Source organism: Condylura cristata, unplaced genomic scaffold (genome assembly GCF_000260355.1).
Source record: "Condylura cristata isolate star-nosed mole 26May11 unplaced genomic scaffold, ConCri1.0 scaffold00030, whole genome shotgun sequence".
Classification (NCBI taxonomy): Eukaryota; Metazoa; Chordata; class Mammalia; order Eulipotyphla; family Talpidae; genus Condylura; species Condylura cristata.
This window is the reverse complement of record NW_004567131.1, coordinates 20,056,071-20,070,655: the sequence shown is the minus strand read 5'-3', so window position 1 is coordinate 20,070,655 and position 14,585 is coordinate 20,056,071. Positions and strand designations below refer to the sequence as shown.

Genomic DNA, 14,585 nt, shown 5'->3' with positions numbered 1-14,585 from the left:
ACCTCTCCTGACCCGCCCGCTGCTCCCCTCAGCAGTGCACAGCATCAATCTGCCTGTTCTGCTCCCCGCTCTGTCTCTGGTGAATCCTCTCACTGCCCCAGCACCTTTGTCCTGTGTGCATAAATAAATCAATCTTTAAAAAAAAAAAAATACACTGGTCATCCAGTTAATAGAATGAAGCAATTCTTTGTTGAGTTTATACTGGAGATAGTTTGAAAAAGAAATAATGGCATTTGGGGAAGGCGCTCTCTCGGGATGAATGCATTAAGCAAGTTAGTTCAGTTTTACTGTGATTGAAATATTAAGAATCTTGAACAGTGTTAACTAGAAAAATTCAGAACATGAGTATTACAATTTGCTACTCCTAGTATACCTCTTTCCTCCTGTGTCATCTATTCATTTATGACCATTGAGGTGAATTAGTATGTGACAGTCTCCTCAGTTACGGAGAAGAGAGAAGTGATGTTCAGTGACTTCCTTGTGGTGGGTTCTTACAGGCTTCATCTCTTGTAGTCTCACAACAGGTAGGAGCTCACCCCTCTGTCAGATGAGAAAGTGAGAGTTGCAAGTAAAGTAAAATGACCAGTGACTTACCTAAGTAGTAGAACCAGAAAGCAGACTGGCTCTGTCTTACTTAATAGAACATTATCTCATCACCTCCTTGTTGCTTTTGGGTAGTATCTAGGAAGGAAGTAAGGAAATGCTGTCTTTCTGTAGGGACAGCTTGAGGATATGGAGCTTCATGCCACATTTATGATCATTCTATTTTTCTGGCATTTGAAACCCACTCAGCCTCCTGTAGGGCCCTGTCCCCATTCTGTGGTAACAGGTACATGCAGCCTTCTGGGGTCCCCTAACAGCAGCCTGCCTTCTCCTGTGTCTACTCTGCTTCTGATTCTTATGTGGGTGGTTCTGATAGATAAACCAACTCCATGTATCTGCCAGCTGTACCCCCTCATTCAATGGGTTTATGTTAATCCACCGAGGGTTGTACACTTAGATTGTTTAATGGTTTTGCTTTAGTCAGTTAGTGCATATTTAAATACGCAACCTTTTGCTGCTGCTCTTTGTATTACTTAGCACTTTTGGGGTATAACATTATGAACTCCAGGCCTTTCTCAGCTCACCTTATACCAGTGATAGAATTCACTTTGACTAGTTCAATCCCTTCCTAGCTTTCACTGTAGTCTCATCTTTATATCTTCTTCCTTTTTTAATTATTAGTTTAAGACCCAACTTTCATTCATTTGCCCCAGCAAAGAAACAGTTCTCCAAGGGTGCCTGGTTCCTTCAAGTAGAAAAAGGCATTCAAATCTAAAATCCAAGGCCCATGCATCCCAAATAAGCTTCAGGGTAGAGTGACACGAGATCTACTAGCCACCTGAGAGACAGGCCAGGAAAATTACCTGCATGTAAAGGAGCATGCCTTTGTGTTGATGGTTCCCATTTACCTGGATCATTGAATTTGTTCTGGCCTTACTGTATCATAGGAATCAACTCCCCAAGTTGCTAAACAATACACACTGAATCACTCATGTGTTCATATGAATTGTGACCCCACATGTGTTTGTATGTCTTCATTTTCTTTTCTGTTTCTGACCCCAGACTGAAAGGCTCTACCTTAACTGCTAATTGTGTAAGTTAAGAAAATCGTACTGCTGTCATCACACCTGCAAAGAAAAAGAAATTGTAACCTTCTTCCAGGTTTTGTACTGAGGAAACCGAAAGTATGGACTGTTTAATATAAAAGTGTAGATCACTTTTTATCGAGCCCCATTCTATTAAGACAGTAACAGTGAAGCAGAGAGTGTTCAGTGTGTACAATCTCATGCGGTTTCTTTCATCTAGTACCTCTTTATTTTCTTGAGAACTAGCCTTTGTCTTTTAACATAAATGAGTTTACTCTGATTTTCAAATTTTAAACAGCCTTTGGCTTGCTCCTCTATCATATTCTCAACAAAACAGTGCCCTCTCAAAAAAATAGTTTCCCTATCACCCTATCCAAAATGGAGCCCTAATGGATCTCTACCCTAACTTTATCTGCCCCCCCCCTTTCTTGGACTCTGTTTTGTGCCCTGTTGTATCCCTACAGACCTGAGATCACGTATGGCACTTAGTTGACTCTAAGTACTTACTGAATGAGAACAGTTGTTCTTGTGTCTGTCTGCCATAGCCTACAATTCAAACGTTTTTCCCGGAGAAAGATTTTCTGAAACTTTACATCACTCATGTGTATCACACTTTTTTTTCTTCTCATATCTGAGGTGCTAAGATTCCGTGATATTATTAGTGCTTCTTCCATCACCATAAATGTTTCTATGATGTTCCCAAGGCTGCAGCTTTCCCTAGCCAGCTATTTCCCGTCAGACCTAGTGGCTCTTTTTACATAGGCTTTGTAAGAAACACTGTCTATGGAATTTTAGAGGGAAGTATGGAAAAAATTACTGGAGCTGTAAGAGGGCATTGACCTTGAGTCAACCCATTAGCCTGCTTCCGTGTTTTGCTTTGCAGTGATCAGAGACACTGGCCTCACCAGATACCGAATACCTCTGTGGGAACCTACATCCTGGCTGCTGAGTCTCTCTGGGGTAGATGTGACTTTGTCCACTATCGTGGTGCTATCAAAGAGTCTATAAAACATGACTTGGCAGACTTGAAACTACAGTAATTGCTTAGAAATAAACAGCAGAAGAGGGGTAATGAGAGGAAAGTGGAGACAGCTCTTCCTCTTAGTCCACAAAATGTTTTGTTGATAAATTAAGAGAATTACTTATAGTGCCATCTTTGAACTTGTAAACTGAGATGCCGGAGGGCATAGGAACTCCTCAGTGACCACTCAGTCTAAGGGAGTCAGTCAGAAGCCTTCTGATCGGCTCCGCTGATCTGAAGTTACGGTATGGCTACTACTGTGTCCCACATCTGTGCTGTCGACGTGCTGCTGGACCCACCATGCTCAGAAGACGCCAGCAAATGTGAAGAAGCACCATGTTGTGTTTAAAGAAATGTTTGGTTCTTTAATCACGGAAGGCGCCTGTGGGTACACCATTTCCAAATTTGATATAAAATTTTCTCACTGGTTGCATTCACATTACATATTTCAAATAAAATTCTCTTAGCCAGATTTTCATTTGTAACTAAGTGTTGAGGGTTAAAAAGATGGCATTTTAAGAATTTTTGCTAAGATACGGAAATAGTGCAGATTAGTTTTCATTACATGTCGGGAGAGAGGAAGCGGAGGCATGCTCTGCTTACTTGGTACCACAACTCCAGCTTTTAAAAAGAAGGGTAACTGCCCCCTTTGTGGAGAAAGGCAGCAGCGCAGCAGCGTCAGGCAGCCGGCGCCATCCGCTGCTGCTCTCCGCAGCTGGCCAGGTTCTGCAGGTCTCCTCTGCTGGTGGAGCTGGCACACCCCGGAGGAGCATATCTGAGGGGCCAGAGCACTTCTCAATAAACCTGAGTGGGATAGAACAAATTGTAGAATGCCTGGGTAGTGTCTGGAAGTGAACACAGGAGAAACTCGTCTAGTTAACATGGAGCAGGCCTCGCTTTGAGGACCAGTCAGCTCCAGGAGGCGGTAGGAGTCCCGAGTGGTGTGGACGGGGTGGTGTGAGCGCTGGCTCTGGAGGCAGTCTGCACGGGTTGGAATCCCCCTTTTACTTTTAGCTAGCCTTGTGCCAGTTAATTTCTTTTCATTTTACACCTACTTTGAAAATCAGTTGACAATGCAATAAGCTATTTTTATTCAAGTTTGCTGTATTTTGACACGTGTAAACCTATCACAGTAACCAAAATAGAAAGCATACTCATCATCGCCTGTAGTTTACTTGTGCCCTAATGAACCATATCCTTTTAGGCTTTTCCTAAAAGGAAAAAAAAAAAGCCTTTTCCACCACCACCCCCAAACGCCAAATGCCAATACCTTTTTTTTTTAGCACTACTAACCTTGTCTATGTGTTTTTTGTATAGTATTACTTAAATAGAGATACATGATGTCTTGTTTGTTAGCCAGCCTTCTTTCCTTCATAATTATTTTGCACATATTTTGTTGTACGTTTTAATTGTTTCTTTTTATCACTGAGTGGTAGTCCATTGAGTGCCTGTGCCATCATTTGCTTATCCAGTGGACATTTGGTTTGTTTCCAGTTCTGTGAGCTTTGTGTACAGTGATTTGATTGGTCATGACTATCATTTCTGTTCTATAAATGTCTAAGTGTGAATGTGCGGGCATTATAGTGGTGTAGATTTACCTTTGTGGGTAACTGTCAAACCATTTCAAACTGGTGGGATCATTTCATACGCCCATCAGCAGTGTCTCAGACTATAATTATAAATCTGTCTATTTCTCTTTCCAGTTCTTTGTATTTCAGTTCTTTGTATTTTTTGGAAACTCTGATTATATCCATAGTTGCTTAGAATTATTTGATGAATTGACTTTTTTTTATGACATAAAATTCTTTAGTCCCTTCCCTTGGTTGGTTTCTGGCATAAGCAATGGGCAGCAAACATTTCTCTGGTCACTGTTAGAAATAATTTATTGAGTTGACTTATATAAAAATGGTAGAAAATTTCTTTTATATCAAGATCTCATTTTTAAAATTTAAATTTTTTTCTTAGAAACCTTTTGAGATCAGGCTATACCTTATAAGGTCTTCTCTTAATCAGCTTACGAGCTGTTATTTATTGGATGCTGTTACATACCATCTCTCAGTATTGACATATAAACAAGGATGGAGAAAATGAAAGCATGGGAGCTTTTGTGAATGCCGTGTCATTATTGGGCAAAAAGGGCCTTTTCTTTGATGAACTGGGAAGTCAACTCTGGCTTTCTAAGCTACACAGGCTGAAAGATCAGCAGCTTGTAGAAATTACAAAATGTAAGTAAGTGAAAAGTGGTTCCAAAAAAAGTGGTTTAAAAAGCACTATAATGCTTTAATAAAAATGAAACAAAATTTTAATTTCAAGAAGATGCCACAAGAACTCTTAAATGAGCTTTTCAGAGCAGCAGACTTAGATTGAATCACAATTCCATATTCTGGGAAGGGTGGCCACGTTATGGGAGAACTATATTTGTGCTGTGAAATCAACTTCCCCACTGTGACACTGAGGACTACAGTGCTGTGGGTCATGCTGCTGGTCTGAAATTGGGTATTGAAGTCAGCTCTCATAGCACCAGTGATACACAATTCTGTGCGTTACTTAAACAGTAGAAATTTCCAAATACTTCTCATAAAGCGTACCTTAAAGTACCTTAAAGATTTGAACTCCTACAGAACATAACGCACAACAGTATTAAAGGAAAAAACCATACTTTCTGAGTGAATTGACACATCTATGGCTTAAGTCTACATAATGTTATATGAGCAATTTGGTAAGTTTAAATGCATTTCCAGCCAGACTTGTACATGACAAACCCTTTGATAGGACATAGCTACCTTGGAATCATGTGGATGGATGATAACTCCTGAAACAACATATTGACATTGCAGTTGGAGAAATATAAACCACCTTCAGAAATAGAAAACAAGGTGACTGCAGTGTGAATCCTTTTATTCATATTGTTGGAAAGTTAAATAATGACAGAGATCAGAACAAAGTGAGCAGAAAAGAGATTGTGATTGTTCTGAAAACTTAACATCTAAGAACCTTTTAACTGCATTTTGAATCAGGGAAGGGGTGAAACATACTCACTTAAAATTGCTTTCAATTTTTTTGTTATTGTTGTTCAAATTTTATAGAATTACGAAGAGCATTAATCCAGGGATATTAACTCAGTTCCTTCCTTTTTGTTTTAGATGATGAAATTGAATCCCCAAATGATAACATGAACTAAGATAACCTAACTAATTAATACCATATTTTACTCACAGGGCCTTTTCAAGGCCTATTAACCCTACCTGGCATACTTCTATCCATTATCCGTACTACTCAAGCCTTGTTAATTCCCACTGTTTTGCAGAGTTTATTTAATTTATCTCTTTTTTTCCTAGGCATCTCCCCGAACATTCCTCCTATGCCTTTTCATGGTCAAAGAATTATGCCTTGTCATGGTCAAAGAAAACAATCAGAGCTTGTTTTATTTATTATTTATTACAACTCTGAACAGTTTTTTTTTTTTAAGATTTTTTTTAAAGATTTATTTATTCATACAGAACTGGGGTATAGGCCAGAGATGTGGAGGGTGAGAGGATTCACCAGAGACAGAGTGGGGAGCAGAACAGGCAGATCGACAAAGTACACTGCTGAGGGGAGCAGCAGGCAGGTCAGGAGAGGTCTGCCGCGCCATGTGGATCTCCTCCGGGGCAGGTGGGGATCGAACTCATGTGGAAGTGGCGTAAGCTTCTTAGTGCAGTGCTTTAACCCGCTGTGCCACCAGGGGGGGTGGGGGTGGGGTGGGGTGGACAACTCTGAACAGTTATTATTTATTACAGCTCTGTGAGATAGATACTACTTATCCCCAACTTATATAAGGAGAAACTGATAAATAACTTTCCCATGTTTAAAATTAATATGTGGGGCAACCAGAAACCAATAGCAAGTAGTCTAAGCTTAGTTCATCACACTTTACCACCAATTATCCCTGTACCTCTCTTAATACTACTGCTTTTGTGATAGTACATTTGTTGTTGGTAATTTTTTTTTTTTTTTTTGCTACTAATTTGTAACCTTCAGGAAGATTCAGAGCTTAGCATTTGATAAACCATTTTCACTTAACTCCTAAGTTGTTGCATCTAACAGGCTCATTATATATACGTTATATATAAAATTGAGTCGTTATTGCATTTTTATAGTATTCAGTGTTCTAATTATAGTTCCATAGTACAATTAAGTATGCTACTGTAACATAATTACATTTTTAAGAAAACTTAAAAAATGAACATGAAATGTTCAGTAGTTCATGTCACTTAGTAATAACTGTAGAACTGTTGTTCTAATAGACAGAACTAGAAGTAATATAAGACCAGAAAAGAGAATTTGAACACAAGTGTTGAGTGTTCTTAACTATTATTCCCCATGCCTCTGCATCTGTAATGATCATAGTTAGAAAAGAGCCTCTTGGGAAATATATTGTCTTCCAGAGCTTACTTCTTAACCAAATAGGGAGCCAAAGTGTTGTTAGTAAGTTAGCTTCACTTTCCATGAGCCAGATTTGGTCTTCATGGTCCAGTGGTAGTTAACGTAAAATTTTCTGAATCATTCTCTGGAGTGTGGACATTAGTTATGGCTAATGTAATAATTTTCAAATAAATGTTAGAGGAGTTGTTATATCCTGATTCAGTTACAGCAGGAGATAACTACTTGCTGCTTTAGGCTTTCTTTGGTCACTGAGAGGTTTTTGCTCCTGTATGTATTCCAGGTCTCCCTGGCAGATGTTTTGTGTGGTAGAGTAGAATTCATTATTTCAAATCCTATCCTTAAAGTTAGTTGAGCAGTATTATCTCTGGGGCGTAGAGATACACTTGGCCTGTGATTGGCAATGTATTCTAGTATGCACAGGCTGACTGTAGGGAAAACCGTTAATGTAAAAGAGTCACAGATAAAACAGTGAAGAGATCAAAATTAATGTTAAAAAAGAACAAGACAAAATGCAGATATCCTAGAGTCAAAAATAGTATTCATGAAAGTGACGATTAATTATTTAATTCCAAGTGCAGCCACATTATAGTCTAAAAATATATTTCAGGTTCACAGTTGACTATTTTATATGGCAGAATACCAGCTTTGCATATTTATTAAAATTATTCATAACTGTGAAGCTGCCTAGATGAACTATTGAGTTCCTGCTTCTTGATTCAATATATTATCTTGTCCATTTTATCATGACACTGTAGTAGAAATTTGTCTAAATTTTAGAATAATCCATGTAATGTTTTCAGTATCAGCATCTCCTAAATACAGGTTTTATCATTTCCTTTCTGCATAGGAAAGGAAGGTTTTTGGAGAAAGCGTTTCTCTATATAAAAACTATAGTTTTTGTTTTTTTTTTCCTTTAAGGAATAAATTTTAGACAAAACTATTCATATGAGAAGTTACAATATTTATAATGAGGTATGAAATTGTTCCTTATTACCTAAATTTTTAAACAAGATAAGAATTCTTTGGAGGAGTGAACATTTCGATCTTCATATAAATTTAATGGAGATCTGTGTTTATTATAGGTGTTATTTGAGTATTTAGCATATTGCCATGGTCAGGTAATGAAGCAGAGTGGTTGGGTTGATGAGTTCTGGAACTAGACTGTCCTCAGTTCATATTCTAAATAATGCATCACTTACTATTGATCTTAGTTAACTCTGTAAGCACTGACTGGCTCGCCTGTAAATTGGAATAATGATAGTTTTGCTTTATAAGATTTTGGGGGAAGTTTCTCTGAGATAATGTATATAAACAGCGTAGACCTCGCTTAGTTACATAGCCAATGCTCATTAAATACCAGTTGCTGTGTTAATGATAATGGTATATCGTAGAATGTCACAGAAAGTGGGGGATTAGGGTTTTAGCAAGAATCTTTGGTAAAGAAATGAGTTATCTGCAGTAACATTTCTCTGAAACTGTTATAGGCTTGGAAGATGTTGTTAGGAAAGAAGAGCAAAACTTCTTGACTAGAACATTACTTATAATCTAGAATTTAAGCCACAGATAATTTAGTTTAAAGCCCTTTCTTTGCATGGGTACAAAATACAACTCCATAAACTTAAGTGACCTCTCAGGGTTCCTCAGCCAGGATGGCAAACCTTAACTCACATCTCCCAGATCAAAGCTCTGTGCTCACTGTGCTTGGAAGTGTCAAGTCATGAATGTGAAACACTCACTGAACCCCTCCTAGGGTGATCTGTTTTAAAAACTAAGACATACATGGCATCCATATGTGACACTTCCTTGGACCCCTTGGCTGCTTGTCCTGCTTCTAGAAACATCTTTTCATACCACCAAGAGTCATGAGGAAAATGATTGTCTCAGGGCTAATGTCATCCTTAATAATGGCAACAGCTCTGCCTGACTGCCTCAGTGGCACCATTGCTGTAGCTAGGGGAAGAAGCATAGGAAAGGGAATGTCCACAATGTTGTCTAGAATTTCCCTTGAGCTCTCATAAATTTCTGAAACTGAAATGAAGCCTTTCTTTCTTATAAAATAGAGTTATGTGTTAAAGGAGATGAATTAGGGGCTTCTGGGTTATATATTTTAGTGGGTTCTATAAGCTTCTCAATAAAGGAAAGGTCAGTGTTTGTTCCTTAAACAGTGTTCACAGAGGCATATTTAACCCTCTCTCTGTGATTCCCAGAGCACACAGTAATTGAACCGCTGTCTTTGAAAGTGCCCCATCCGTCATCACCTCTCCCCAAAAGACCCTGCTGCTACCTAGGGGCTCGCTTTCTTAGAGAAACCCCTAACCCCCCGGCTCTGGGCCAGTCCTTCAACAAAGGAGAAAACGAAAGCAGTGATTTCACCTCCTTAACAGCTAAGTGTAGCTTCGCTTTGGCTCAGCAGCAGTTTTGTGTTTGCAGCTACAGTGAAAAGATTGTCGTCACACCAATTTGTGGAGTTTGTCAAGTGAATCCTTCTGTATTTTGATGGAGAGACTGCGTGTGAAACTAAAAAAAGCCCAGTAAGTGACCTTTGCCTACTGACGACACAGGTAGTTGTTCTGCCCTGCGAGTGGCGGTTTCTGCGGCCTTCCTGGCTGTCAGCACAGTCGCCCAGCCCACAGCTGCTGCCTGCACAGTGATGGGGCTGGTGCCCTGCCTCCTGCCACAGGCCGTGTTGAGGCTTACTTGAGGAATATTTTTAACCCATTTTCAAGAGAATTAGGAGGAAATGTTCAAAGGTCTGGATGCAGCTCCTTCAATTGAAATCAGCAAGTTATAACTCTTAAGTAGTAATCCATCTTTATTTTCAGTCCCTTCATCTTCCCAGAATAAAACCTCTGCTCTCTGAGGGCATGAAAAGGGGAAGAACAAGGTAGAATGTTACAAATGGTTTTTACAAAAATCAGAGCTCCTTGTTTAGGACAGGCTGATTGGAAGAGGCCATCGTAAATAAGCTGTTCAGAGTGATGGTGAGCATGTCCGCTGCTCCCAAGGCACACACAGATCTGGCAGGAAGATATTTAGAGGTGTCCAGGCCACAGGAAATGAAAGCAATAGTCTGAGGAACATGAATGGGCTTTTCTTTCTGGCTCCTTTCTGTTTTCTTTTGAGCCAATATACTCTCATCCTTTCAAATGTAGGTGATTTTTTTTGTTGAAGAATTGCTGAGAGATGCCCCCAAAATGATTATTATTGCCACAGCATTTCACTCAGTCATGGATTATAGTCAAATTTAATCTTATCTTTAACCTCACAGAATAATCAGTCATTTCCTGCTTGACTACTTCTTGTCTTTTAAAATAGCAGGAACATTTTTTTCTAATGTTTTATTTAATTAGATAAATCTTTATGGATTAACGTGAACTATCACATCAAATTTAAACAGGAGTTCTGTCAATTGATTCTTAACCATATCCTAAGATTTTTTTCAAATGGTTGTTAAGTGGACTTTTTTTGAGAGGGCTGTAGATAAAATTTACCAAAATTAAGATACCCAAGAATTTATTAAGTGTTCAATAGTTGAAACTGCACTTGAATGACAGTCAAAAGGTGTAATTTTATAAGGAAACTTCCTTATGGAATTATTAAGAGACTTCATTATACATTTGATGAAAATATAAGATAACTTCTCATTCAAGTACATAGTAGTACTTTGGATGCCTCTTAAATAAAACTGGTTCATGAGGAGTTATAGTCTGTTTTCGTTAAAATTCCTTCCCCTCAAATACACCAGTGTTTCTTGAAGAGAAGTGCGACCTTTGGACACCATGGGCACCCGGGATAAAATGATACTTTGCCTTAAGCCTGTGAAGATGAGGAAGTGTTTCTGGTTTGCATCACGCCAGCTGTATGGATGTTGCAGAATGGGTGTGACAAAGGTGCATGTTTACAAAGTGGTGTTACTTCAAGGTCTCTTGCCTACCTCTTTGTCAGCCACTTTTAACCATGACTGAAAGACACGTGCGTGGAAAAGGAAAGAGACCACTTGGAGGATATATAGCTAAACAGAAGAAATGCATAGACGTGATAGTTTCTGGGGACTAGTATTCAGGAAGCCTTCCTATCACGAAAGGTAAATTTGTAGATGTTTTTTCAAGTTTGTCAGAGAACAAGTAACCCCCAAGTTGGTATGGTGATTTTTTTAAAGATTTATTTATTTATGCATACAGAACTGGGACACAGGCCAGAGGTGCAGGGGCAGTGGGAGGATTCACCAGAGACAGAGTGGGGGGCAGAACAGGCAGATGGAAGAAGTACACTACTGAGGGGAGCAGCGGGCAGGTAAGGGGAGGTCAGCTGCGCCATGTGGGTCAACTCCAGGGCGGGGATCAAACTCATACTGAAGTGGCTTTAGCTTCTTAGTTCTGTGCTTTAAACCACTGCGCCACCAGGGAGGGCCCCAGTATGGTAATTTTAAGTCTGAGAGACATAGTAACCATACCAGGACTGCCCACTGGTGGAGCCTGGGCTAGGACCAGCAGCTTACCTGCCTTGGGAAAAAAGGCCTACTAAGCCTGGGATCTGCGTAAAGTGGTAGGGCCAAGCATGACACACTCTGGCAAAGTTAATATTCAGAGAGGCTCCATCCTCAGAGAAAGCCAGAAAGGAAAAAAATTAGCTCATTGGGAAAGTGAGCCGATGAGGTGATCCATTTTTGCTGTTGGTAATAGTAGAAGTAAATAACTGTCATCATAATCCTTATCTCCCCAGAGAATTTGCTATTGAAAAAAGTTTTGTGGTTTTTTTTTTTTTTCCCAGAGTCTGAGGTATAAGTTTCTTAATTCATTCAGGGTCATGGACAATCATAGTCTAAAAAATTTCACTAGCAGTTTTCTCAGATCAACAGAACACTGAGAGAGTTAAGCATAAATCCTCTCTAGAGAAAAGTATTGACAATCGCACAATGACTTTATTGCTCACAACAATAAGTTGCATGAACTTTTCGGTCAAATCAGTTTTCTCTATTCCCCTATTTACAAAGTGGCCCTCCTGGGCACTGGGCTTGTAGTGAGTCACCCCCAAAGACAACTGAGTTTAGGAGTCCACAGTATTTTCAAATGGACTCTAAGCAAATTTGCTCTTTGCCTTGGAGGGAGAGATTATCCTTTTATCTAGAACTGTAAATGACTCTGCCCTCTGCCCCATACATAGGGAGGTGACCTTTACCTGTACTCTGTAGACATCCGTGAAAAGTTACCCAGGGCTTCGGCTGTCAGTGTCTCTGCTCAGAAAACATGCATAAGGGTCCTATAGAAAGTTACTCCCCATCAGTGGTGAAACAATTAGAGGTCTAAAGACAGAATTTCCCAGAAATATTGAAAGATTAGTGAGAGACACACTATACCAAGCACCATAAATACATATTTAGATATATTAAGATGGAACTGTAGGCTACTAAAGACAAGACATTAAAAGAGAGAGAGAAGATAGTTCAAATTGGCACTCTGGTTCTATAATCATTTGAAAGAGAGATGGGTTAAGAGTAACCAATATCTTCCTGAGGAGGAAATGTTAGCAGGCAGACTAAAAGGTACCCCAATACCCTCTCACTTGCACATCCTAAAGGTGCTTTTGCCATCTGCTGCAAAAAAAGAACCTTAACAGATGAATGTTCATAGAGAGGGAAGAAGAGAAAGGATGTACTTTCCCAATAAGACACCCAAAGTTAGCTATCCCCTCTTGGGAGAAAGCCCAGCGATACAGGGTTGGTCCTAAGGAGGGCCACTGAGGCCAAAAAGTTCACCATAATTTTAATGCACCTTCTGGCACTTGTGGAACCATGGGAAAGGGACAGAAGTGTCCAGGCAAGTCTAGAACTAAAGGAGCAAAATAAAAGTACAAATCCAGGTAAGAGCGGCCATTGTCCGCCTCTCCACATGCCTCTCACCCATGTCTCTCCCAAGTGTCTCCTTCCATGTCCTTCACATACCTGGTGCAAATCCAAAGCCCAGAAGCAAGTGCGATTTCTTCTCCACATGTCTCTTTGCTCTACTTGTTTTTTTCTTTGTCTTCACAAGTTTCTCTTCTCCCTGTGTTCACCTGGCTCTCAGCCCTGCCCTTCCTTAGGTGGGCAAGGGACGAGGAACCTCTCCCTTTCTTGGCAATTCCTTGTTAACAGAACCGGAGTAGGACTTGGGGTTGGGGAGTTGCCCCCAAAGTTAAGTAATTCAAAAGCGAACTTGCAGGAATAACCCTGTAAAATGTATTGTGCTTTTTATTTCTCCCACCACTGAAGTTGACAAATTGGTATACAAAATGAAAAACAAAAACACAAGATAAGCTGTTATATTAGCATACAGAAAAAAAGCATAAAATTCTTTGTGCTTAAGATAAAGAGAAATCATGTCACAATACACGATTATCTTCTAGAAGAACTGTAATAGAGAACATCTAGTTGTTGCTTCTCTGAGGGGTAGTGAGGAGAATTCATAGATCTTGAAGTATAAGAACTGTATGTTGAAATGACCTCTGGGGCAGCTGAAGAAGTGGGAGAGGGACAATCAAATTCTCCGAAGTCTGCTTATGTCAACACAAAAACCTAATTTGGAAGATTCAAGTCTAATCTAGAATTTGATGATAAAGATTTTTTTAGTAATATTTAAAAAAATGAAAAGTCTACAGAGCTAAAAATCTAACCTAGAATGCATTGAAAATGTTGTCTAGTATTTTCTTTTTCTCTATTACAAATATTTTTCTATATGAGGTAGCTATCCTAGTGCATACTCTTAATCCATTTAACATTGTTCATGCTGAAATTATAGCATGAAACCGTGTCACTACTAGTTAGCCAAGTCATGTACCTGACTAGCCAAATAAGCTAAAAGAAGTGTTAGGAGTTACCATTTGGAGGGAAATTTCCCAGCTCAGATATGAGTGCTTGTCAAACTTTGCAGCAGTAGACTAGTCTGAATCAATATTTGTGCCTGGCAGTCACATAACCTCTATGAGAGATGAATGTGGTTACTGTTGTACCCTGTGTTCTCCATCAGCTAAGTATGTGCACTTGTCATTCATATTTTGTTTTTAGCTTGTTACATTGACAGAAAAATCTCTGTGGAATAAAGAACCAGTTTTCTGAGGGAATGAAGCTATGTTGTATTTGCATATTTCCAGGATTTAAAGTGCTTTGCCTTGAAACATTTATCCGTTTGGTTCTTCTTGTTGTTTAATACTGAAAAACATCATTCACAGCTACTCAGATATCTGTATCTCATTTTGTTTCCTCTCATTGCTCATTTTGTTGATTAAATAATACAAGAAATACATGACTTCATTAAAGCCATTTTACTTTTGGGATTACATAATATTTTTATTGGCAGGACACTGTAATCAGATTCTGTTAGGTCAGGTAAGTCATTCCAGTTTTGCCTGTTAATTCAAATACCTGTTTAGGATTAAGTTTATGTGTTAGTTAGCTAGTCAAGGCATATAGAAAGGACTAATGAGGCTACCAAAATTAAATAAAAAAATCACTTGTCTAAATACAGTGATTTTTTTTT

At 39.1% G+C, this 14,585-nt stretch overlaps 1 protein-coding gene across 1 annotated transcript in view; it reads left to right on the top strand.

The window, feature by feature from the left end:
* RSU1 (Ras suppressor protein 1) overlaps positions 1-14,585 on the top strand; it is a 144,326-nt gene that overhangs the window by 83,015 nt on the left and 46,726 nt on the right. The gene's annotated exons all lie outside the window — the stretch shown is intronic.